This window comes from Mus caroli, chromosome 1 (genome assembly GCF_900094665.2).
Source record: "Mus caroli chromosome 1, CAROLI_EIJ_v1.1, whole genome shotgun sequence".
Classification (NCBI taxonomy): Eukaryota; Metazoa; Chordata; class Mammalia; order Rodentia; family Muridae; genus Mus; species Mus caroli.
In genome coordinates, this window is record NC_034570.1 from 180,109,013 (window position 1) to 180,136,658 (window position 27,646).

The window sequence follows — 27,646 nt, forward strand, 5'->3', positions numbered from 1 at the left end:
TCTCTCTCTCTCTCTCTCTCTCTCTCTCTCTCTCTCTCTTAGTAGCCCAGGCACAGCCTGGCTATGTAAGTTGGCATTGAACTCCTGACCCTCCTCTTCCACTTCCCAAGTCTTAAGACTGTGAGTGTTCAGCACCATCTTCGACATTTAGATTTTTATATGTATACAACTATTAAAGATTGTGCACCTTTAATTGATCCATAGCATTTAGAACAAAATTGGTGATGGATATGAGACCATGAGGGAAAGAAAGATGGGGAAAGGAGGAAGAGAGGGAGGATGAGAAGAATAGAAATTATGAGACAAATTTGGTGGTGTAGATTGGGGGGTGGTGTGTGTTTTTTTATATGTGTATGTGTGTATATGTATGTATGTGTTTGTGTTGGGGGTGGAGAGAGAGAGAGAGAGAGAGAGAGAGAGAGAGAGAGAGAGAGAGAGAGAGAGAGAGAAAGAATAAAGAGAATACTATTTTTCCCTATTACAAGGCTCCACATTTTCTGTTCCTCCCTGGTGGCATAAGAGCTAGAATTTAGCACTTCCCAAGGTACTGTGACCTGGCACATTCTAATGCCTACATCCTAAGCATATTCTCCAGAAACACAGCCAGAAGAACTTATGGGTCAGGGAACTGCATGTTATGTGAGTATGAGGACCTGAGTTTGATCCCCTGAATCCCAGCACTGGGGAGGCAGACGTAGCCTGGAGATTCCAGGGCAGCTAGTATAGCTAAATAAGTGTGAGCTCCAGGCTGATGAGAGCTACAGTCTCAAAAGATGGAGAGAAATTGAGAAAGACACCTGCTATTGTGCACTAACCTCCACATGCCTGTGCACACATGTACATTTGAACACTCACAAGTGACAGTGCACTTACACACAAATACAATGGGGGTGGAGATGGGGCGGGTGACCATCACTCTTCCCAGCCTCGAGCAGTTCGAGTGAGAGAGAATACAACCCAGTAAACCATCATTGCTTGCTGACTTCGATACAAATAAAATCTGCGGTGTATTTCTTTTTAGTGCTGCGGACAGAACTGGTAGCTCTAAAGTTCATGTTGAATCTCTGACCCACACAATGACAGGAGTAAGGAACCTGGCTAGGTGGGGTCCTGAGGGTGAGATCAGATTGTGGCAGCATCCTCTTCCTTCAGCACTTGCTCTCTCTGTCCTTCACTGTGCAAGGACACGAGGTGAAAGCAGCTGGCTGTAAGCCAGGCAGAGGCCAAACAGGCTGGGACCTTCATCTTGGCTATTCAGCTCTCATAACCATACACCAAAGGGAAAAAAAAGGGAATTTCTTTAGTTAAAGCCACATGGTCTGTATTGTATGTCAGTAGCATGGAAATGTCTGCATTGTATGTCAATAGCATGAGAAGTGACCCCAGACAGGCCTGGGTCCTGGGTGAAGAATGGCCAGGGCTTCAACCAGAGTCCTACTGGTTTCTGGTGCTCTGGAGTTCCACAGCATGGCTTGAGAACTGATGCTTGTGTTTACGAGGGACTCCGATTTATTTTTGGAAAACGGTTAGCATTTTAAAACTTAATACTATTGTTTACGTGTGCATGATATGTATGGGGTGGCTTTATGTGCAGTGTGCATGTGTAGACTACACTTGTTCACAGGACAACTTTGAGAGACATTTCTCTCCTTCCAAACCTTTCTATGGGTTTGGGGGATCAAATTCAGGTCATCAGGAAGCAAGGCAAATGTCTTTGCCTGTTGAGCTGCCTCACGAGCAGATGAGAAAATGCTAGGTAGAAATTAAGACATTTTAATTTGACACATTTGCAAAAACAAAGGAAGAATACACACACACACACACACACACACACACACACACACAGACCTAGGAAAATCTTGTTTTCTTATAAAGTGTAGATTTCTTAGACCACCTTCAATGTTGAGGATTTCACTAAAAAAAAAAATAGGAAAGCCATGTCTCCCAGTGTTAGAGGAGTCTCCAAATGGGCTCAAATAAACTCGAGCATCAGAATCAGGAGACTTTTCAAAGATGCCAATAATTAGTTTTCACCTAAGGTTAAAAGAAAGCTGACTCAACGGTTATTATGAAGAGCAAGGGGTGGGAAGATAGCTCATGTCTCTGAGGAGAAGTCAGTTCCTGCCTATGGCATCATCTTCTCACTGAGTAACTCTGCTTGCTTTGTGCTTTGTGTTCAGCTGGGACTGTCCCCCAGCTCCCCCTGTCCCCCATCCTCATCCCCCACCCCAGAGTTCAGGTCTAACCTGGACTCTACCTCCTGCTGTCTGGCCTTGCTGAGTTTCTAGCTCTGATTTCTTCCATTTTCCCTCTACTTCCTGTCTCCTGCAAGACAAAACATAAGTCACTTTAAATCAAGGGCCACAGGAAAAAGCTGTACTGGTCTCCTTTCTCTCAATATTGATGGTGTCTCAGAATGACCAGGGTGGTCTGTGTCACACCATGCACTGAAGGGCTAAGAAGTTACCAGTGATGGGCGCAGAGTGACAGGTCAGGTGGTGTGGGGCCTAGAGGGGAATCTGAGGAACGAATCCAGTGATAGACAACTGCGGGCCAGCTGGGACCGTGGGTCCAACCCGTGTCTCTCCTCCTCCGTGGGTTGGTCAGTGGTCGTGGATAACTCTGAGCATGATAAATCCATGTTTATTAAATGTGGCTTGAAAATAGGTCAGGGATGGAGAAGGAGTCACAGGCATCACTGTGAGAAGCCCCACAGGACAGCACCTTTCCCAATAAACCCACAGAAGGGCGCATTTCTTCTTGGAGCAGAGACCAAAGACTATGTAGCCTTCAATGACAGGAAAGTAGGATCCTTATGTGGCACGGACTGAGTGAGACATTTTAGATCACACAATTCTGTAAAAAACTTATTCTGTGTGTGTGTGTGTGTGTGTTTGTGTGGTGGAGAGGAAGTGCCCACATGAACAGGTGCACACAGGAACATATGCAAATGCAGACACAAGCCTGTGAAGGCTGGAGGTCAGCCTCAACTTCGGCTCCTCGGGAACCATTCACCTTGGTTTTTGACTCCTGGTCTCTTCATTGACCTAAAGCTTGCAGATCAGGGTAAACTAGCTGGCTGGGGATCCTGAGGGCTCCATTTGTCTCTGCCTCCCCAGAGCTGAGATTACATATGGGCACCGCCATGCCTAGCTTTTAAAATGTGGGCTCTGGGGTGTGAAAATGGAATCCTTATGCTTGCAAAACAATAATTTCACTGACAGAGCATCTCCATGCCCTCTCAATTAAAAGAAGAGGTATTCAAACCTCAGAGAGTTTATGAAGAAGGACTGTGCAGGTGTCCCACCTTGGGCATGGTGAGGCTGAGACACAAGCAGGGACCTTTCTGGGTAGGGACGTCTTGGGTGCTTGTGAATCAGGAAAGGACATGAACCATCTTGGCTCCACTGGGTTTTTGAGAATGATGGATTTTGAGTGAGTTGAATGGCTACGTCGCCTCCCTGGGCTGTGCCATGAGGTCAAAGGCCATGCCTTCATGAGTTATCTCACCCCACATATCTGCTGACTGCATTCCCAAGCAAGGGGTTGAGTTCAGGGGTGGGGCCTGACAGGCAGGCAGTTTTGTAAGCTTGCTGGCAGAGTGTGGACTAGCTGGCAGCTCTCTTGGGCTCTCAGAGGGATCGTCTGGATGTGAACTTGAATGAAAAGGGTGACACGGAGCAGAGAGAACATGGGTGATAGGAGGCTTCGTTTGGAGAACACAGTGGCCCCTCGATTATCACCACTAAGCTTTAATGCCCTCAATAAACTATCGGCATTAACCAAGGTAATGTGTCTGCTTTCTGTGGCTCTATCAAAATAAGTATGACTTCTGCTATTCTGTACTTGCTAGTCATTCTGTCTGTCCATCTGTCTGTCTGCGTGCCTCTGTATTTGTTTCTTGGGAGGGACAAAGACTCTTTTACTAATCTTCGTGCTAAGAAAGTGTCACTTGGGTAAGGAAATGAGGGAAGGACTGCTGGAGTTTATGCAGAACTGTGTGGAAACAGAGAACCTAGAACAGACAGGCAGTGTGAAAGGTCTGGGATGTAAGTCTACGTGTGAGTATGGAAAAGAAGGAGAAGTCCACAGAGTCACGTGGGGAGAGGTACCAGGAAAAGGGTCCAGAGAATAGGGGACTTCTGAGGCCATCACCAAAATAGATTTGGTGTTGGTAGGTATGGGGGAGGGAGAATGGGGGCAGATTCACCAGTAGAGAAAAGATGTGGACCCCACTGAACAGGGGCAATGAGATGTGAAGATGGAGCCACTGAAATCTGAAGATGGAAGGACTGGAAGAGAGAGCCCTCATCTCAAGGGCGAGCAAGGAGTCTTAGTTTGTGGCGCAAAAGTGATTTAAGGGAACTTTTCCAGAAAGAGGGTCTCTGTGGACGATTATACTCAGAAATGTTTGACAAGGTCAAGAGCAGAGCGGACAAGTTTTATTTTTAAGGAAGGAAAAATGCGGTCAGAACTCAGGACAGCTGAGAGGTTGGGGAGAGCGCAGCTCATGAGCACACACTCGGAGCAGAGGCTACAGCATGGGATCCGAAGAGAGAGAACTGGGCCAGGGCTGCAGAGGAGATGCGGGGTTAGAAGAAGGAGAGAAGCTGGAAGAGAGGTCTTAGAAGGATTCCTGAGTGAGAACAGTTGAGGGGACCCTGGCTTGGCTTGAGTGGTGGACAGTTAAGGCACACATGGCCAGGGAAGAGACTTAAAAGGGGAGTTGATAACACTAGTTTGAGGTGCTTATGGAGGCCCCGAGTGATGTAACTACTGTACCACTGAAAAGCAGATTGGGCTGGGGATATGGCTTAATTGATAGAGTACCGACATACTATGCATGAGAGGCCCTGGGTTCAATCCCCAGCACTGCATAAATGAGGCATGGTGGTGCACCTAGCAGTCAGCAGGTAGAGGCAGGAGGATCAGAGGTTCAAGGACATTCTATCCTGATGGCTCAGTAGGTAAAAGTACATGCTACAGAGGCTCACAACAGAAGTCTGGGCCCTGGGATACATATGAAAGTACGGAACTAAGTACAACAAGTTGTCTTCTAACCTGAACTTGTACATGTACACACACACACATAGATAGATAGATAGATAGATAGATAGATAGATAGATAGATAGATAGATAGATAGATCGATAGACGGTTGTAAAAATAAATTCAGCACCATTCCCAGTTTTATAACAAGTTCAGGCTCAAGGCAACCTTGTCTTGAAAAAATTCAAATAAAAATTTAAAAGGCTGGATTCCAGTGACCACAGAGAAGCAGCCCCCATGGCTGTATTCACAGTCAGTGTAACCCTGTTCTCCGACCAAGTCCCCAAGTCCAGGTCTAAGTCTGGAATCCTCTTCTCATTCATGCCTTTACCTACAGCTTCACAAAGGAAACCAACCACCCTTCACAGGACGTCAGCCCCTTCATCCTCTCTACATCCCATCTGGATATGCTGTTAGGTGCCGTGCTTTTTCAGGCAAGCCCGAGTGTACACACATCACATGGCTGTGATGGCAGTGAGACAGGCAGAAACAACATGGCTTTGAAGGGGACACAGAACATCATTAGATAGATGGCCCAACTGACCCAAAGTAGAGTATTTCTGTATCCTAGGTACAGGGCCAGGCCAAGGTTCTGTCTCTGGAGCAGCACTTGACTCTCCAGAGGGAACTCATGGTCCAGTTAGGACAAGCATGAGGGCTGGTACAGTTACTGCCTCACAAACGTGAACATCTGAGCTGGATCAGAGACACCCACATGGAAAGGCCAGGCCAGAGGGCTGCAGAGATAGCTCAGAGGTTAAGGGCTCCGGCTGCTCTTGCAAAGGTCCAGAGTTCGATTGCTAGCACTCATGTGGTGACTAACAACTATCTACAACCCCAGTCTCAGGGAGTCTAACTCCCTTTTCTGGTCTCTGCAGCCATCAGGTATGTACATACAGGCAAAACTGCCCCTCCCACACATACAAGTTAAATAATAATAAAAAAAACCCAGGCTAGTGGGATTGGTGGGCTCCAGGTTACTAGTGTGAGAACTGCCTCATAGAATGGAGGTGGATGGCGCCTGAGGAAGACCCAGAAATGGCCACAATCCGCATGCACATATACATGTGTACACACGTATGCACACACGCATGCACACACACATCAGAGCAAAGCACCACTGACAAAGCTTCAGGCTGAAAGCCAGTGTGTCTTTCTCACCGTCAAACAGGCAATGTCTGGGGAGATCTAGTCAGGACAGAAACGTATAAACTGAACATCACTCATCAATTTCAGAAACTCTTTGTAATCTAGAAATACAAGTGGTTTAGCTCGAGGCAACTTAAGATTTCTCTCTGAAACCCACAGCCAATCTCACGCTTCAAAGTGAAATCACAGAAACGTTCTTACTAAAGTTAGGGGAAACGTCAGGGTGGGTGTTGTCACAATTACTTATTTAACACTACTGTCACTGAAAGGGGAAGAAAAAAACATAAATATTATTACTGGAGAAGAAAGGAAAATTCTTATTACATACAATATGACCGCCTGCTTTAAAAGCCATGAAAACAAACTAAAACATTTCTAAGTAATTACAAAGTTTAGAAAGATAGTTAGTTTACCAGATAAATATATGGAAAGTTTATCACATGCCAGGAATGATCTGCTAGAAGCATAATGAAAAAAGAATGATCTGCCTATGAGAGAAATAATTTAAAATATAGAGATATAAATTTAATGAAAGTTCTCCAAAAGCCACGTAAAAACCAATTAGAAATTTTTACTGAGAATTGTTTTTTTTAAAAAACCAAATAAAACTCAAGCGTCTGTTATGTCCATAAAATTCAAAGTACAGTGTTATAGAGAAATGATAGTCCCTGAAGAGAAATATTAATTTAATGTGAATTATCTACAAATTCCCAATTGTTTTATGCAACTAGTTAAAATTATTATGACTCTATCTTTATACATGCATGAGGTTTCGAGGACAACCAAGGGGGTAAAATTTCTTTAAAAAAAAATGAGTAGGAAAGAAAATTTCCTGTCACAGCTGAGAGTCATAGTAGCCCCTGAACTTATGCATTGACGGAGATTCAAGATGGTGAGTAGAAATGCTAATCCCACCACAAGCCAGGAGTGAGTGACTGCTGAGGGAACCGCCCCCATGGAAGCCAGGTAAGCTGTAAGCAGTCTGCGCTTACTTGACAGGCTTCTCGGTCCACACAGCCTCCGTCCTCCGGAATGCTTACAGCCATCATTTATTTTCCTGAAATATTTGACTCACAATTCTAGGTTAGTGTCCATCCTGGGGGAGCCAAGTGGCTAGAGCTGGAACCAGCTGGTCACCTCATATCCACACTCAGGAAACAGAGAGCAATGCATGCTGGGAAGCAGAGGACAATGCATACTGGTATTTAGTTCATTTCCTCTTCTTTACACAGTCTGGGATCCCAGTCCAGGAAATGGTGCCACCCACAGTGATGGGGTCCTGCACCCTCAATTAACCTTGTCAAGATCGTTTCACACAGGCATGCCCAGAGCCGGACTCCCAGGTGATTTTAGATTTTATCAAGCCAACAATTGAGATTAATCATCAAACTAGGCAACGCACTCGGATGCAAACTCCAATCCCTGAGAGCTGATTGGTGGCGATTCCTTGCCCCGCCCACCTCTGCGTCACTGGACTCACTCATTGGTTCCCTCAATCTGAACACTGCAGTACTACCAGCAGTAGCTACAGTAGCTACATCTTCCTGTGACTCTGACCTCCCCATCCACCCTGACTGCCTGGCATCCATCTCTGAAAGGGCATTGCCAATTCTGCTTTGTAAGGGACTAGCGCTAAGACACACTCCTCTTTCATGCTTCATACCAAAATAAATCACAGACAAACCAGAATGCTGCAATATCCCAAATCCCTAAAATAAAAAAGAAAAAATTAGCTTATCTATCCATAAATGTGTGCCACTGAGATAAAAAACTGAATACAAGAATTCAATAAATCTGACTTTCTACAGAGCTAGACAGACCCTCTGCAAGTTAGAAATATCATAAACAAAGTTAATGACAGAAAACCAAGAAGCCGACATTCGAAACACTTCCCACAAAAGTAGGACAGTGCACGATAAGAGGTTGATAAAGTTATTATATAAAAAAGCATTTGGACGTCAACGAAAACTCACAAAAAGGGAAATACAATATGGGTCCAAGTAAGAAAAAAAATTATCAACAAAGTATATGGAAAAATATTACATTTCACAACAGTCAAGAAAACACAAATGAAAGCAGTGCCTTCTTTTTTCCTATTAATGTATTTGCCAAAATTAGTACCAAAGGTGGGGTAGGGGTGTGGCTTAGTGGGTAGGACCCTTGCTTAGCCCTGAGTTCAATCCCCCACACTATGTAAACAGAGTACATTAGTGTACAGTAATGCAATTCCAACACTCAGGAAGTAGAGGCAGGAGAATCAGAAGTTCAAGGTCATCTTGGCTACATACCCAGAATGGCGGGGACACGCAAGACTCTGTCTCAAAACAAAAACAGAACGACCACCACCAACTAAAATCCCCAAGGTCTGTTTCAGTAATCCCTGACAGAGCTACCAATGTGGACATTCCTTTTGGAATATGCTGGAAACTTTAAGAGTGTTCTGCTCCTGGTAGATAGAGCCATGCGCTATAGTTTATCTCAAACAAATATCAGAGAACTCAAACTTTCACCCAAGTTCATTCAGGGCGGCATTGCTAACAACTGGAATCAGACAGTTCAGAACCACGGTGCTTAAGACCACAGAAAATCACTAACACGGAACTGGAAGCGGAGCCCGGGGCCTTTACATGTGAATTAGATGTGATTCCCTGCCTCGTTTTAAAGGATTCGTTTTTAAAAATATGATGGGAAAGTTTTCAAACTATTCCAGAGTATAAATGTCTACATATGAAGTTTTGGGAAATAAAATCCTAAGTACAAAAACCTCCAAAGTGGCCGCAGAGTGCAAGCAGCCAAGACTCTCTCTTTTCCCGTCATCTAAGACCAAAGGGAACCACGCAAGAGCTGGAAGCCCCTGGCTTTAAGAAACCAAGGGTCAGTCTCACAGTGACTTTTGAGTAGAATGATTCTTGTCAACTTAGTAATACTATTAAAACACTTTAAGAATATTTTAGACTCTAGACCTAAATGGAAAAGCTAAAAGAATAAAAATTTTCTAGAAGAACACATAGAGGAAAATTTGGGAGACTGTGAGATGGATGATTTTTCTTAATAAAATGTGAAACTTTGACCCATCATGGATAAAAGACTTTATCAAAATGTGACACCTATGTCTCTCAAACAAGACCATGAGTCCAAAGGAACGCAAGCTGCAAAGTGGGTGTATCATGTTATATGTATGCCTTTATCAAAGGAACTGTATGCACAGGGCATGGACACCATCTGTGTTAATACGAAGATACCTCAATGAGGAGAAAAGGGCAAAAGATCTGAACAGACTCTACAAAGGGAGAGCAGCAACAAACACACAGAAAGAGGGAATGGTTGCACTTGTTCATTGGGAAATACAAATTTCAGGACAATGAGGTGACACCACATGCCTCTAACATGCCCAGAATTAAAGGCACATGGCACCAAGTGTTGGCAAGGAGGTATCACAGCCATTGTGCCCTCCCTCACACCACTGGGAAAATGGAGCACTGTTCATCTGATAGAGAAGAGCATCGACTTTCTTTCACACTCTCCACTCCTCTCACGAGCACCTACCTCAGAGAAATGACCATTTGCTTACAGAAAGTCTTATGCAAAGCGATTGTGGTGGAGTAACGGAAACATTCCCCACGTGGAAAGAATCTAAACCCCTGCCAATAACAGAGTAAAGAAGTTACCTCCCATGGGTACAATGGAGTGTTGTTACTCAACAATGAAAAGGGATAAGAAAAAATAATAATAAACCCAACTTATTCATACATTCATCAATAAAGAATAATCTCAGAGTTATCGTGCTCAGTGAAAAGAAGTAGAGAAAAAAGAGGTATTTCAGAATAATTCCATTTCTAAAGGAACCTAGAAAACCATGCTACCTTACAGCCTCAAATCAGTGGTCCCTGATGAGCAAGGAAAGAGGCGAGGAAGACGTGGAAGGTTCCCTAGTTCACTTTGTGTTGCTGTGAAAAGTTCATTTCATCTTACAGTCTACCGAGATAGATAGACAGACAGACAGACAGACAGACAGACAGACAGACAGACAGACAGACAGAGAGCTTACAGTCTATGGAGAAAGGACTTCAGGGCAGGGACACAGGAAGCATCAGGAGGCAGAGACCCTGGAGAAACACTGCTTAGTGGCTTGCTCCCCATGGCTGGCTCAGATTCCCCTTTTTTACAGACAAGGACCACAGTGCTCTGGGCCCTTCCAGATCCATTGTCAGTGAAGGAAAGGGTCAATCCAAGGAAGGCAGCTCTTCAACTGAGGTTTCTCCTTTATAGGCATGTCAAATAACAAGAATGGCATCACAGAGAACCAAAAGACATTGTGGAATTTGGGGAGTTTTGAATATATCCTGTCTTGCCCATGGTGACAGTTTTGTAGTGAATAACATACACACTGAACACTGGGAAAGTTAGTAAATCTTATTTTCCTCCTACTGCGTTACTGTAGTCTCTGATGGATGAGAGCTACAGAAATGACACCCATTGCTCATGACCACTTGTTCTACCTGATCTTGGACTGTCTTGAATTGTTTCTGTGGGGTTTGCCATAGGCACCCACAAGTGTGTGCGTGTGCGTGTGTGTATATGGGGGCATTGAAGAGTCTCAAATGCTGGAGATTTGGTGAAAGGAAAGTTTCCTATGCCATGGGATCAAGAATACAGACAGAGATATGGGGCTGACTGCACAGTAGGGTGTGGCATGTGGTAGGGCTGAGATGAGCTGTTTGGGTTGGTGTTCTATAGAAACCAACCAAGATGTGAAGAATTCAGCAGAAGCAGAAAAGCTAAAAAAAAAAAGGTGGGAGGTTCCAGACCTGTGGGAGCTTCCATGCTCCACCCTCCCGTGGCAAGCTTGGCCAGTTACCATCCTTGTTCAGTCCTATGTCTGAGTAGACTTTGGGAGGGGGGAAGATGAGGAAAGAGGGGATCTTATATCTGGTGACAGATGGGTCTTTGTTTGGTTTGGGCAAGTGTCACCAAATCTGGCCTCTCTCCAACTGATGGAAGGACAAATACTGGCGTGGAGACCCATCTCCATTGAGCAACCCCAGAGCCTTCCCTTGCTAAGTGTCATATTATTCTGCATGTAATATGTGCATTAGAAACCCTTTGCTGTCCACTGGCAGAAAGTGTAGCATGCTAAGTGGAATTTCAGAATGGGACCATTGCCGAGGTCTGTGACAAATGCATCTTCTAATCACACCTTTGTTCTGTCACCAGTCTTAGATAGTTGCACTGCAGTCGACTTTCTTCCAGACGGGGACAGAACACAGAACACAATAGCACAGGATTAATCAGACCCAGTCCTCACTGGAGAGCTAAGAGGCACACATTCCCCAGCTTTTATTTATCTACTACTGTAAAATCTATCCACACATCACACAGGAGTGTGACATCCACCCTAAATATATTGTTAACAATAACATGCAGTGGAGCAGCAGGGAGGCTCGATGGGAAACATGGAGACCTGAGTTCAATCCCCAGGAAAGATCTGAGTCCCAGATGTCCCCTGACCTCCATAGGAGTGTTCTNTCTCTCTCTCTCTCTCTCTCTCTCTCTCTCTCTCTCTCTCTCTCTCTCTCTCACCCCCCACATTTATATATATATATATACACACACATATCTATGATTAAAGTGGTATACACACATACATGTTAACGACAATAATTAGGAGAGGAGATGCTATCAATTAGGAGGGACATGGAAGAAGTTGGAGAGAAAGGACTTGGGAGAGGCTGAAGAGAAGAAAGAGTGATACTTAAATTAAAATGAAAGCAGAATAGTCTGAGAGAGCAGGCCATTAAAAGTAAGAATAAACAGAGAGAGTGTGCTCACTGCTGCTGAAGGATGCTGTGCAAACGCTGGGGCTGCTCCTCCATGGCATCACTGTGCCCTTGATTGACTGCCAAGATAACAGGAAAGAACACCTCTACTCAGTTTTGATGTTTTGTTTTTGATCAGGGTTGTAGCAGGACTTAGGAAAAATAGCTTTGAGAGAGTAATTAGTCAGCTAATTAGTAGGTCTGTTTATGTCTTCATTGCACCATGTTTGCTGGCCCCCAAGTCGTCCTGGTTCTTTGAGAGTAAGAGGATGATGGGATGGTATCTGAGCAGGGAGGATGCTGAGCAGGGAGCCCAGAGGAGCTGATGTGAATCCAGATGGGACCCTGTTCTCTTTTTATTTTTAAGCTCAGGAAGAAAAGGTGATGGACCCACCCCCACATGCTGAGGAAGCAGTTGCTAGGTGGGAGAAGTCTCCTAGGGGCTCCAGAAGCACAGAGCCCAGAAGTGTACAAATAAAACTGTGCTAAGGTTTGGCTTCTAATCCTCATGCCTACTGGGTGAGGTAGGAAATAGAATTGTCCGAATCTTTCAGAGAAGACTGAGGTAGGAGTGAGTAGGTCCATTTTAACTGAAAAGAGAAGTAGAAGGACCAGAATTTTTACCCAGGCAGTGTGGAATGAAGCCCTGTAGCCACCGTAAGATGAGCTCTGGGTACACAGTGAGGCTCTTTCATGCACCATGCAGATGCCCAGAAAGTGGTCAGTGGTGCTATTTAGCTTTCATAATAGAGACAAACTCAGTCGATGTCTCTGGAGATCTGAAGGTCTTAAGCCAATGAGAATACAGAAGCAGGATGCTTATTAACAAATGAGCTTTGCTATCTGCTCCCATAATCTGTGTAGTTAGCATTGACTGTATTCTGCAAGCTAGAGTCATATGGGTGTGGATGTGGGTGTCTCAAAGACACGTTGTGAGGTGGCAAAGAAGAGGTGACACTTCTCCCTAATCACATAAGGATAGCACCTGAGTTCTTTGTTCTTTTGTCTGACCAAATGACTTCAAAACAACCAGAGAAGTTAGTAACCATGGTCTGAAAGTGGGGAGAGTCAAACTCAGTAGGCACTGTGTTGAAGATATAATCATTTCTTGGGTGGACATTTCCAATCAAAGATTGAAAAGACATTCTCCTAATTATGCTCCCTCCTCCTTGTCCCCCTCCATCGCCTCCTCCTCCCCCCTCCATCTCCTCCTCCTCCCCCTCCTCCTCCTCTTCCTCCTCCTCCTTCTCTTCCTTCTCTTCCTCTTTCTCCTCCTCTTCTTCCTCCTCCTCTTCCTCCTCCTCTTTCTTCTCCTCTTCCTCCACTTCCTCTTCCTCCTCCTCTTTTTCCTCCTCTTCCTCCTCCTCATTTTCCTTCTTCTCCTCTTCCTCGGCAACTACCACCATCTTCTTTTTCTTCCTCTCTCTGTCCCTCTGTCTCTCTCTCTCGCTTCCTCCCTCCTTCCATTCCCCCCCATACCCCTCTGGCCTCAAATCCCCAGCTCTTCAGCTGAAGGGCTTCAGTATAAAGCTAAGTCTTGGTCCTGTAATGCTCCCATCTTGGGTGTGTATGTATAGAGGCAGGGGGGGACTTTTATTCCTTAAAGTATGGACATTTGGGGAACTGGCTCTGAAGTTCCTATGCACTAGAGTAGAGACAGTTAAGTAGACATCTTCCTTCCTTCCTTCCTCCCTCCCTCCCTTCCTCCCTCCCTTCCTTTTACTTTTACAAGGTGTATCTGCTGACTACTAGCCTTTGTGTTTTATATACTTTTGAGACAGTATCTCATGTAACCCAGGAGGACCTTGAACTTGCTACACAGCTGAGGATGATTTTGAATTGATCCTCCTCACCCAAGTGCTGAGATTATAGGAGTGTGCCACCACACCAGGCCTGGGCTGGATCTCAAGAAACCTAATTCAAGATAATTGGCTAAAGACATCAAGCAAATTTAAGCCCTTGTTCCATTCACATAAAACAGAAGTTTTGTTTCTTAAGCATTATCTTATTTGAACTTGATGCCTGGATCATTTATGTAATGGAAGCCTGTGATTGTCACGCAAAAATCTCAGTCTTCTTGTTTTGTTTTGTTTGGTTGGTTTTGGTTTTGTTCTTGGTTTTTTGATTTTTAACCTTTCCATCTCTTGCTGATGACTTCTGGAAGAACCTATCAGGACTTACATGGTTAATAACGGCAAACTGTAGCAAACACTTCCCCTTCTGGAATGTCTTTCAGCTTATTCTAATTTTTTAATGGAGAAAATGCATTCTTAAATTAAATATGCATAATAAGGAGTACTAATGATAAGAATAAAGTGGTATATGTGAGAATGAACCTAGTGTTGTAAGCAAAATGCATTTGATTTGCTGAGGCTAAAAGCTAGCTCAAATCTGTAAGACTTGGTGCAAAAAAGAAAAGCCTCGAAATGCTCACAAATTGTCCATAATTGTATGGATTTTAAATATAAAAGTTGGCAGTGGCAAAAGCTAAAAGCCATTAGGAGAGACACTATTGTGCAGTATACCGGGAGCAGTGAGTCACGAGCCTATGAGAAACTCTCTAGCTTGAGTTTTCTCAAATTTTGATAACTGTACTTGAGGCTTGTCTTGATGTTTACCACAATGCGCCCATTGTTCTTGGAGGCATGGTCTAATGCCTATGGGAAGAGAGCTACTAATTAACATGAATAGTCTTCTTCCCCGAAGGTCGTTTACCGCCAAGTTCATTCTCCCTTCCTTTTTCCCCTTTGTAGCTGAACATCACTGGAGGAGTTTTCAACGACAGCCATTAGCTTAAGAGATCCGTCTGTTTTCTCTCTGACGCTGGGTCACCGTTTTTTAAAGAGTCTTTTTCCTAAGCCAAGAAGTCATAAAAATAATATTCAAAGGCAAAGAGGTGGGCGGGGGAGAAGCTCACCTTTCTCCTGCACGGGTGTCCTCCCAATGAAGGCATTAAGTGTTTCCTCTCGTAAGCTTCCTGCTACAGTAGCTAAGAATTGTGTTGGGACTGGAGAGATGGCTGAGTGGTTAAAAGCACGTGCTGCTCTTGGTTCCCAGCACCCACATCCTGGCTCACAACTGTTTGTAACTGTTAGATCTCAGTTCTGGGGGGATCCAACGCCTTCCTCTAGCCTTCTTAGGCACTGCATACACATGGTGCATAGACATGTAGGCAAAACATTCAGAGACATAAAATTTAAAAATGAGTGAATCCTTTAAAGGGTCGTGTCTTAGACGTTAAGAACAGCAGCAAATCCCTTTCCTCAAGGATTTCTTTTGGTTTATTTTATTCCTTTTTCTTTTAAATGAAACTCAATGGTTTCTCAGTATTTTTCTGGAACTTAATAGGATGGCCCTGAAGTGTTTTCCAGATACAAAAAGCACTTGGGGACTTTGTTCTGCTATTCTGTGCCGAGAGGCTGTAGAGTTCCCCCTGTTTCATATGGGGACCAGTTGGTTACGATGATTTAGGGATTATAGCTAAAATGAATGGATTCCCAATATTTGTTAAGAAACGCTCTCATTTTATGACCCCAGCGTCTCTCAGCTACTATGTTCCTGCAGCTGGAGCTCTTCGTCCATCACAAATGATTGACGTTGTCAACTCATGTGTGTTAGAAGGGAAGGTGTTAGGACAGAGCCCAGTGGACATGTGACTGTGACTAACATTTCCAAGTGGACTTTGGATCCACCTCATCCAACCTGTTGGAGAGCCTCAGAGCAAACACCGAGGTTTTTGTGTCCTGAAGTGGAAAGATTCTGCCTTGGGGCTTCCAGGTGGAATCACTGTCTGTTTTCCACACTACAGATGTCAAACTCCAGACTGGTAGACATACCACCGCTTCCCTGAATTATGAGTCTTCTGGTGGGTTCTATAGATTGGTCAGTCCCTGAAATTACAGATAAAACTGCAATTCTAAAAATTATCCAATTGATTCTATGTCTAATTTGTTGGTAGTCGATTATACGAATGTAAGGGATTAACAGTGAAGACTGCCCAATATCAAATTGTAAATTTACTTAAAACTGAGACAATTCTGTGACTCTTAAACTTCAGTTGAGCAGGTTTCAAGTGTGAATGTTGTAGATGACAGTGCTGTGCTGTGTTGAGCTGTGCTGTGCTGTGCTGTGCTGTGCTGTGCTGTGCTGAGAAAGGCTGAACACCCTCCCACTCTCCACCCCACCCTCCATAGGTGAAGAACACCAACGACTCTAATACATCATTTAAGTAAAAACAAGTAATATGTTCTGGGGCAGAACATATTCTTTTGGCTGCTTGGCCTGTAAGATAGAGCTAAGCTTGGGGCCACATTTGCTCTTCTGATATGGCAGTGAGGAAATGTACTTGACGCGCACATATTGTGCTACCTTGCTTTCTGCCCCAGACCCAGATGAAGCAGCATGAAAAAGAAGTTTCATTTGGATCATGGTTCTGGTTTCAGAGGGCTCTGTCCATGAATGTTTGATTGGTCCTATTGTTTCAGGTTGGAGTCGAGGGAGAAATATACGGTATATGAAATATCCATCCTGTGGCTTGGAAGTAGGAAGGGAGAGAGAGAAAGAGAGAGAGACAGACAGAGACAGTGAGACAGAGAGACAGAGACAAAGAGACAAAGAGACAAAGAGACAAAGAGACAAAGAGACAAAGAGACAGAACATTCATTAGAGTTCTTGGCTTAAAAGGACAGTAGACAGAAGTCTCACACTGAATCTGCATAAGCCCCTCTAAGTTTTCAAACGTAAAGGTACTTTACAATTTGAAATAAAATCAAAATTTCCTTCAACCTAACCTTGCCTACTAAAATCTCTCGCAATGCCAATTAGTCAGAGAAATCGGTACCAATGTCAAGGGTAGGAGAAAACTGTCTTCCTGGAACCCCCAGACTGTGTGTGGAGGGCAAAGAATTAAAGACCATCACAGACAAAGTGAGGGCGGAGCATCCTGGCTGAAGTAGTCCAAGAACACAGGCAGGCAGGCCTGGCTTATCTCAAGTTCACTGTGAGTGGAACAAGAATGATGGTAAGAGGATGCAGAAGCCAGAGGACCTGGAGGCTGAGACCCAAAAGACCAGTGTTGGGAGGCCATGAGGTTCACTGGGCTATCGCCAGGGAACCGCTGATTTCTCCACCAACCTCCCTGCAGCTGCCTCTGAACACACTGCCTCTGACATCCTCTCTGGGAAAGTCTGATTTTATCATCAAAAAACCCCAGTCCTCAAAACTTGTATCCTTCCTTCTCCAAATGGAATCTTGCCCCGGTGCAGAAACATGTCTCCTAGGTTGAACCCGACCAGACTTGGGGGTTGGGGGGTGAAGTCTGGGAATGAAGGGTTTCCTCAGAAGCACAGCAGCCAGGGTGGCATTCCCTTTTCCTGTTTAGGGAGCTTAATTCTTCATGCTTTGCTTGGCTGTCAGAACAGTTCATGTTTTTATTTGTGAACATACATGGTGATCATGCTTAAGGAAGAGAAAAATCTGACGGTAGGTCCCTGGATGCCCTTGGTTTGCACAGATGTTGCGATCAGAACTGAATTTTCAGTGCTCCCCCCGTGAGGTGCAGTGAACTGAGTTAAGAAGGGGACCTCTTCTCCACAGCTCTCCCTGCACAGACAGCTCACTAAAATACCGTTAGAGCCAAGGACTTGAAACCGACAAACCAACTGGTCTGAAGATTACCAAGACAGCGCGTCATCTGTGTAGATGAGAATCCCTCACCCATAGCCCAGTGGCAGTCAGATGAGTTCAGAACAACAGAGGATCTGGACAAAGGTCCAGCAGTGTGGAACAGCGCTACTGAGTTAGTGGCTGGCAATAATTGAAGCATTCCTCTTCCTTTTGGGAGATGGTGCAAGACGGATGGAGCTGAGTCTCCAAGACATGGAGAAATGGGGGGCTATTTGTGGGAAGGTGAGCCTTCTTTGCTACATCCTTTTAGGGAGCAATCTACTCCCCAAAATCCCACTGTGGCCCCCCTCTCTTCTCTTCAACTTTCCCCTGGACTGGAGTCTTTCTTTCTGACTTGTTTGAGCCTCACAGGACAGGGCTAACTCTGGATGGCAGGGTGAAAATTGGATAAACAGCCACACTGACTCAGGGGAGAATTTTTTTTTTTTAAAACGTGAACATCTGTTTCTTGAATTTGGCCATGGTAAGACCTGGGGGAAGGAAGAATGCCAACAGATGAAATAGAGCCAGGAAGATACAGCCTCATCTTTTTGTGTATTTCAGGATACAACCTGGCTCCTTCCAGCATGACGGAGGGAAGAGATTCGTTCCTTCTGGCTCTGGGCTGATGCCCACTTTTCCTTTAGGTAGGTCCCACAGATGCTTTCTGGTGATTTACAACTCTACTAAGGTGCCTACTTTGAGCAAAGTCCTGCATCCTCATGCATAAACCTGAAATGAAGAGGAGCAGAGATGCTTAGGAACCACTTGCAATTTTTCAGGCACTGGGCAGTGATCCAGCTTAGTGTCAAATGGTGTGGTACCCAGAATAGAGCTTGTAGGTGCTTATAAGAGGAGAAGAGGTGGGGGTTACTGCAGCAAGAGGAGTTAAAGAAAGGAAGTCAGAATCCTTCAGGAGCAGGGGTCAGGCCTCCGTCAATAGTGTTTGTTTGACAAACACCAGGACCTGAATGTGGTCCCCAGAGCTCACATTTTAAAAGCGAGGTGGCTCAATGGTTCCAAGCACTTATTGCTCTTGCAGAAGATCTGGATTCGGTTCCCAGCACCCACATGATGGCTCACAACCATCTGTAACCCCAATTCCAGGAGGTTGGATGTCTTTTGAATGCCACAGGCACCAGACATGTACATGGTACATATACATACATGCAGGAAACACATTCATACACACAAAATAAGTAAAACTAAAAGGTTTTAAAGCCAGGTGCAGTAGCATTCACTTGTAATTCAAAAGGCAGGGAGACAGAGGCAAGTAGACTTCTGGCCAGCAATTCCTGGCAGAACAGGCCACACCATGGGAAGCACCAAGGTCAACAGAGTTCAGACTAGATGGTCCTGTCAACATGACTTCCTCAGTCAGATATCATGATGCTAAGACCCTGGCCTGAGGGAACCTGGCTTCCCATAATACAGCTGGCTGAAATAACCTTATGGAATCAGATCCAGGGTGTGAGCACAGAATTTTAGTGGAAATTAATTTTCCTCAAATGAACTTCTACCTAGTATCTTAGTTCTTCAGAAAGAAGATGCATTCTGAAAACAGAAGAGAGTCAGGCCAGTCATCAGAAGGAATCCTGCTGCCAGCCCCTGGTCTTTGCCTGCCTTCCCACCCATCCCTGACTTTGCCATGGCATCTCTGAGCTATAGATCTTAATAAATATCTCATGTATCTCAGCTAGGATGGAAGTAGCAGAATATTTGACTAATAAACTTCAGCCATAAAAGTAGAGACCTGAAGGAAATGGCCTGCCAGTATTGGCTCAATGGTTTGGAGGTCTCAGAGCCAATTGATTTCTGCTTTTTTTTTTTTTTTTTTTTTTTGGTTTTACAATCTGAAAGACATTGCCTCAGCCCCAGACATCACTTTTACTCAGGAAACGAAGAAAGAAGGAGGCTGGAGCTGTGGCTGTGTGTGTAAGGCCCTGGGTTTGATGCTCAACACCTTGTTAAAAATAAACTATGCTAGGAAACCAGTGGCTTCTGTCTTGGTTGGAGCAACAGCAGATAGGTGTGAGGAAATATAGAAAAGGGAGGGGAAATAGCTGGCTGGCAGTCCCTATGGTGCTCTGCCATTCTGACTGAGCAAACATACATCATCTAATGCGGATATCGTATTTTCTGCAATAATGCGACATAAGAAACTAGTATTTTGTCTCGTGTGTGACAGCATAGGTTGTTCATCCGAGTGCATTTGCCTGATCCAGCCAAACGACCAGCTTGCTGAAGCAAAGTGAACTCAGTGCAATGTGATTAAAAGATTGCTGACTGTTAAGTGAGATGTGTCCTAAAGCCCATATATGCACACTCATACACACACATACACACATGCACATACATGCAAACACATGCACACACAAACATGTGCAAACAGCACTCATGCACACATGTGCACACACACATGCACATGTACATATATTACATGCACACCGCTCTGATTTATATGCCCAGGGACCATTGGCCAGCCTGTCTCTGGGTACAGTCCCAGGGCCTTCTCTGTGGAGTGCCTTAGTAAACAGGGACAGGTCCTGAAAGACCTAACAAAAAGCAATGCTTCATCACACGTCCCTTTGTCTGGTTCTGCTTTGCTTCTGAAGAGTTAGTCCAGGAAGAGATGCAAAATTAGAAGACAGGCCAGATGGGCAATTAATGGGATTTTAAATTTTTATAGAGAGAATGGAGTCATAGCTTGGGCTTTGTCAGAGGGTCCTGTAAATCCATCCAGTCACAGACCAGCATTGCGCATACAGGACCTTGCCTCCTCTTACCTCTTAAAGGCTGACCCTATGGAATGGAAGCCCCAGCAACAAGCAGCAAGGATACAGACTGCCTGAGAAGTAGCCCAGTGGTTCGCTTCAGTGCAGCAAACCAGCCCCTTCGGTCCTTGTTAGTTGAGATTTAACCCATTTTCCACCTTCAACCTAGAAAGAAACCCAAGGGCAGCAGACCCCAGCCAGGGTCTCCAGGCTGTAGTTCACACACATTCATTCAACCAGAGATGCATGGGACAGGATAGAATGAAGTAAGGCTAGAGTGGAGGCTCATGGGCAGGATGGGCCTGTTCCATTATAGATGGGATGCTGGGTAATATAGATGTGCCTAGAGATCACCCTGCCTCAGTCAGATAATCTGAAAACAGCTGCACTCAAAGTGCAGGGAGGTTGTCCATCATTAACCCCTGATGCAACTGGAAAGTGGGGGAGGTGAAGGCAAGGCCAGGGAAAGAGGAGGAGGAGGAGAAGGAGAAGGAGGAGGAGGAAGAAGAGAAAATGAGAAGGAAATAGGAAGACAAAGAAGATGAAGGAGGAGGAGAAGGAGAGGAAGAGAGAGGAGAAGAAAGAGAAGTAGGAAACAAGAAGGAAATAGGAAGAGGAGGAGGATGAAGAGAAGGAAAAGAGAAGAAGTGAGTAAAGAAGGCAGAGGAGGAAGAGGGAGAGAAGGAGGAGAGGGAGGGAGAGGAGATGAAGGAGGAGGAAATGAGAAGGAAATAGGAAGAGGAAGAAAATGAAGAAGAGGAGAAAGGAAAGAGGAGGAGGGAGAGGAGGAGGAAGAGGAGGAGAAAATGAGAAGGAAATGGGAAGAGGAGGAGGATGAAAAAGAAGAGAAAGGAGAAAGGCGAGGTAAAAGGAGAGAGGGGAGGAGGGAGAGAAGGAGGAAAGGAGAAGAGCCCCTGACGGAGTATACCATGGCAGCTAATGTTTAAACTATAGGTGAGTTCCTTCATTATCTTCTCACAACCTCTTCTGTGGGGGAGTTTGGGGAACTGTTGCCAAGTTCCTATTTTAGCACCAGTTCAAACTCAGCTGGGACCATGTCATCTAGAAACCTTCATACAAATGGCCCCATGTCTAATCACTCCCATCACCCTTTCAGAAGCATTTCCTTTTGGGATCTTTATTTTGTTTCCTACCCCTCACCTCCACAGTCCATTCTAGAAAGCAGATGAGACAATATCTCCATGGGTGCTGTGTCCTGCTGTGCCCTGGGTCCTGTGAGAGCACCGAGTGAATGGATCTGTGATAGGCTCTAGATCAGATCGGTGTGGAGATGGAGCTGTGACACTGAATGAAGAGAATTGGCAATACCGCTCCTGGTCTTCAGACACCTGCACTCAGAAGGTGGGGATGCTGTGACCTGTGAACTTTTGCTTTTAGGAAATCATTTTGATGTGTGTGTGTGTGTGTGTGTGTGTGTGTGTGTGTGCGCGTGCCACGCGCCTGTTTGTGTGTCTGTGACAGAGACTGAGGGAGCTGGGGATGATCAGAGAGAGAGAGAGAAAGAGAGAGAGAGAGAGAGAGAGAGAGAGAGAGGGAGGGAGATGGAGAGAGAGGAATGGAGAGAGAGGGAGGGAGGAAAGAAAGAGGAGAAGGAGACTGAGGAAGAAAATGAGGAGGAAAAGAGAAGGAAAAGAGGAAGAAGTGGGGGGAGAGGAAAGGGAGAATGCATATGGAAGGGAGCCTTTCAGAGCTGTTAAGAATGCAGTATAACTGCTAAGGACCCATCTTATGTGTTAAGACTCTGGTCATTGTTAAAGACATATTTTGCATCTGCTCTTGCAGGATCTGTTGCTCTAGGTGGGCTAGACACTCTGGAGTCCCGGGCATGGTTTTCCAGACCAAGGCTGTAGCAACTGTGCCCGAGTCCGACAGGAGTGTCTTAGGTTGCTGATTCAGGAGTCAATCAGTGCCCAGTGTTCTCACACAGGGGCGTGGTCATGGCTTGGCTGTGCTGGGCTGGGCTGCAGGTTATTGTTCTACTGTTCTGGACTCTGCAGCACTGCCCTACCTAGGCTGGGTACAGTCTACTGCTCTTGAGAAGTCAAGAGGTCTAAGGTCCTCCTGTTCCCAGAGAGGATTAACTAAGGAGAGCCACCTTGAGTGGGACTGTCACCACCAGTCTTGGGGCCCAGGTAGCTAAAGAGGAGAAAAAAATAAACTTGGTTGCAGCAGGCACCCCACCCCACCCCCATTCTCTCCCTTCTAGGACGGACAGAAACCTCTGACACTGAAATTCTTCCCGAAGTTGTTTCTCTCAGATGATGTTTGCTGCAGGGCAAGTGGAAGGGTACAAATCGTTTCTTATTTCACTCTGGGATGATAGAGAGTAAAAGTTTATTCAGAATGAATTACAATAAATAATAATAGTAAGTACAAGCACAAATCTTTATTTCTAGAGAAAACAGCAAACTCATCTCCTACTGCTACTGAAACAAATGACCATAAACTCAGAGGCTTAAAGCCATGTACAAGTATATTATCTTACATTTCTGGACTGTAGAAATGTAAATTCAAGGTGTTAGCAGGCCTGGTCCTTCTGATGCTTGCAGGAGGTGCCTTTCCAGCTTCTAGTGGCTACATTCACTCCATGGCTATGACCTCTTCTTTAATCTACCCTGAGCCCTTGAATCCACATTCTGTCCCCTTCCCACTACCTCAATGCTTATAACTTCTTCCTAAAAATCGTGTGCTCATAGCTGACCTAACTGGACAACCTCTGTTCTCAGGATGCTTCCTGTGTCCCCATCTGCAGAGCCTTCTGTGCCCGGGATCACGAATCTTCACCTATTTTTTTTTTTGATGAAGACATGCTTTTGTGTTTGGAGGAGAGAGTACCATTCTATCTACTTAGATAACACTGGAGCTGGGGAGATGAAATAGACAGAGGGGAGGGTTCTAACCAGAGCAGTCCAGTCTCAGAGAGTGGGGATGGGGGTCTCCTGCATGCACAAACTTCAGTGGTAACCGGCTGTCAGCAAAGATCCCCCCTTCTCCCACCAGCACAGGGATCCCTGAGCTGCCTGGAGCAGTATGGCCAACACAGATGGCAAGACCGGCTCTGGGATGCAGAGGCCGTAGCAGTAGCAGCATCTTTAGCTAAAACAATGGCCATAAGTGTGATGAGCATTAGGCCGGAGTGCCCAGCTGCCCGCTATATGCTTTTTAAAAGCATATAGGCAGTGTTCTTAAGTGAACATACAGTATAGAATAAGGGGAGGTGCCCCCGAGATGACACATAATGAATATCTGGGCAGGATGACGGAGAGAGGAGGAAGCAAGACTGGCTAATTAACGATTATTTTTAAACAAATGTGACCGGAGACCTAAGGGTAGTGCTTTAGAGCTCACACTTGTTGGTGCTCACAGACTTCATGCCTGGATCATAGAGAGCAGAAGAGTGGTGAGGTCGGTGCCACCTTCCACTGGAGGACGTCCCATGGCAGGGTCACCAGAGAGAGACACTTTCTTGCAGGAGCGCCTTCCTTGGAGTCTAAACCCACACAACCTGCTAGTTAGTCCTACACAACCTGCTAGTTAGTCCGGCTCCTCCCATAGCATGCAATATCTGAATAACATTAACCATATTAATCAGTAGATCCATCAGGAGGATGGAAAAAAGTGGTGGTAGGGTATTCCCAAGACAAAATTAATTTCTTTTTTTATAATCTGCAATAGTTTATTTCACAAATTCATGACCCACCCCAGTATGTTTGTTCTTTATGATGAGCTATAAAAATGACAAAATACATTAGCCAAGTTCTTCATTCTGCTGAAATGACCATATTCAAAAATAATAACAGAGACTTGTATCCACAATGCAAAAGATGCTTGAAGTAATTGGGCCTTAATTTGTACACAAACTGTCAAGGCAGTTTTCCTCCCGGCCTGCATCTTCTGAATTCATTAGTCTCTAATTACGGCCAGTGGGGACCAGCAGTTAGAAGGTTAAAGAGGTTCTGACAGGCCTAATCATTGCTCAGGAAGCTGAAAATGTATGCGCAGTCTCGGCAGATGGGGTGAGAGCGGCTGCTGCCAAGTGATAACTGTTTACTCCCTTGCACCTCCAAAGCTGTCATCCTAATAGGCGCATTTTAAATTTATTAATGCTCTAGTTACAATGCGTACCCAGTCTCTAATGGTATGTCAGCCTCAGTATATAAACGGAGCAATTAACACGGATTACCTGGTAATGGTAAAATTATTTGTTGCCTGTTTGATATTTTGTGTGTGGGTGTCGGGGGTGGGGGGGGGTCTCTCCTTTCAGAAAGAATTGTCCCAGGAAAGACCTCTTTTTTAGTTAAAGTGTCCTGAGAGAACTGCTGAGGTAGGCTTTCCTCCTCGGTTGTAACAAACGAACCAGAATGCCTTTCCTGGCTTCTCCCCAGCCAGTTTCATCCTGCTCTGATTTCCAGCCTCTGCTGCTGGAATTCGGTAGTTGGGGACAGCTCATGTGGAAAGCTGGTTTGGATTTGGGGAAAAGGCAGGAAGTGCCAGGCTTTGTAGAAGTTGGGTCTTTCTCTACCACATCAAATGAGAGAATGAGCTTATTGGGGTTACTAACTTCAGGTGGATGACGCAGGTTCCCGAATTATCAAAACCACTTATCAGGTCATGGAAGATGATTCACGAAAGATACCCTATAGACATTCCCCACCAAACCCACAAACAGCTACACCCCGGGGTTTTGATTACTGACCATGCACTTTGTGAGTCTTGTGAGTTTCCTATGTTTCCTGATCCTTGTGAGTTGCCTGTGTTTCTAGAATTGGAGAGTCTTCTTGCTCCCTCCCTGAGTCTGCAGGCAACAGTTGTACAAGAGACCCTTTAGAGCGAGAAGCCAGGGTTCTGGGTCAAGGTGTAACTTCATGCTAACTCATAAAGGCAGCAGTCTACCTGTGTCTGAGTTTTGTGATCCCCTCTTCCACTGTTACCAGCAACACATCCTTTTTCCTCATAGCCTTTGTCCTGTAGCCATGGCTCTAAAGCTCACTACACACCAGCAAGAAGTACCTTAAAAAAGGAGGGGATGTCTCCTGTCTTCCCTGTGATTGCTGTTATGGCACTGCACAGATTTTTAATTAAATACAATTTTTAAGGCAACACTTGTTTTCGTGCAGGAGGCTATAGATGTGGAGACAGCCAGAATGTACAGTCCCTCCACTGTGGGCTTTGTGAAGGCAGCAAGATTCATAAGTGTCCTGAGAGCATGGTGAGGTGTTAATCTCAGCAACAGAGCAATTATCTGTGTCTGGCCGCCACTCTGTTGCTAGCCCATGACGGCTAATTGATTTACACCATCTAGAAGCAATACAACAACAACAACAAATGTCTGGAGGACTTTGTACTCATTAAAAGTTACCATTTCATCTCCCCAGAAGGTGATCTGTTCAATTTTTTTTAAGCCACAATGGAAAGATACTATGCTGGATAGCTCTTTATCAACTTGACACAAGCTAGAGTCATCTATGAAGAGGGAGTGTCAATTGAGGAACTGCCACCATCTGATTGGTTTGTAGGCAAGTCTGTGGGGGACATTTCCCTAATTAATGGTTGAGGCATGAGGCCCAGCCCACTGTGAGTGGGGCCACCCCTGGGCAGATGAAAAAGTATGAAAAAAAAAGGCTGAACAAGCCATGGAGAGCAAGCCATGGAAAACAAGCCGGTGAGCAGTGTCCTTCCCTGGTCTCTGCTTCAGTCGCTGCCTCCGGGTTGCTATCTAGAGCCTTCCCTCAGGATGGAGTGTGACCTGAGAGTTGTAAGTTGAGATAACACCTTTCCCCTCGTGCTGATTTTGCCCATACTGTTCATCTCGGCAACAAAGAGCACATTAGACAGATACCAAACCTTTAGGTGATAAGTGTTCTTTGCCAGGCACCAAATAACTCATCTACTGTGGTTCCTTCGGTGGCCAGAAGACCAGCACCTGACTGGTAAGTGGGGACTGTGTGGCCTCAGGCTGGTGTCCATGTCTGCAGTCTTCAGTTTTCTCTGTTTCCTCAAGATGAGGAATTGGGTCACCTTACTTGTGACATCTGAGATTGTTTTGTTTTTGTTTTTGTTTTTTGTTTTGTTTGTTTGGTTGGTTGGCTTTTTTTTTTTTTNGGGTCACCTTACTTGTGACATCTGAGATTGTTTTTTTTTTTTTTTTTTTTTTTTTTTTTTTTTTTTTGTTGGTTGGTTTTTTTTTTTTTTTTTTTTTTTTTTTGGCTTTCAAAGTCCACAGTCCTATGAATTCAAATGTCATACGGCCAGGAAGGGACCGTGTAATGGAGCCAGAGTCCTCCTGGTCAGGATTGGGTCATGGCTTTTATGTCTTTTATCTTGGACATTTAATGTTTTCCGATGGTTCTACTTATTTAGAATATTTTTTTCTATCTGTGAACAGTGGATTTTTCCAGCCACTTGCTGTATTTTTGCTGTATGAGACAGCCATTCATTTTTGAAGATTCTTTTAAAAAGGAGGGGAAAAACCTGCTTCCAGCACTACTTTAATGGGGAAGCCAGGGAAGAGTATCCAGACATGGTCTGCAGTGGGTGTTTGCTGGTGACATGTGGTACCACAGGGAGAAGGGACCCGCTTTGGATCTCTAAATTGGGAGTATGTAGGGTTGGGCTGTGTGGTCTCCTGTGTAGGACTCTGCTCTCTGTCCCTGGTCAACCATTTGGCCTTGGGTCTTCCTTTCCTTGCCTATGGAGTAAAGAAATCGGGCTAAATAGCTCTAGGATCTGTTTCATTGTCAGTCTTGATGAAAAGGGGATTTTTTTCCAAAACCATAGCAACAGAAACATAAGACACCGAGGAACCAGCAATTGGAAACAGGTTTGCAAAGTAGATGACTTTGAAAGCTACTCGTGGAGAAGTTACCCGAAAAGCTTGTCTTTAAGTAGACAGTAGGTCACATTGTGGCACAACTTACGTTCTGAAGTAAAATGTTAGTCGGAGTCGTTCATGTAAACACGTAAAATATGGCCCTGTGCTCTCCTGTCCACCGGGAGTCTTAGGATACATTCCTTAGTCTTACCCTCTAAGCTGCCTGTGTTCTAAAGGTCCTGTGGCTCACTTGGTGATGGGGCATGATCAGGAGTGGCCATCAAGCCTCCTGGGAGCTTCATGGGTTAAAGCCTCCATTGTGTAGAGGATGTTTCAAAGGATGCACCACTCATATCAGCATCC

At 44.9% G+C, this 27,646-nt stretch overlaps 1 protein-coding gene across 2 annotated transcripts in view; it reads left to right on the forward strand.

Moving 5' to 3' along the window:
- The window catches only part of LOC110292153, a 176,571-nt gene that overhangs the window by 136,709 nt on the left and 12,216 nt on the right, over window positions 1-27,646 (forward strand). For both annotated transcript variants that reach the window (XR_003836694.1, XR_003836693.1), the window contains 2 exons: window positions 18,242-18,324; window positions 21,621-21,813. The gene's annotated coding sequence lies outside the window, so the exon portion shown is untranslated. The remainder of the gene's footprint in view (window positions 1-18,241; window positions 18,325-21,620; window positions 21,814-27,646) is intronic.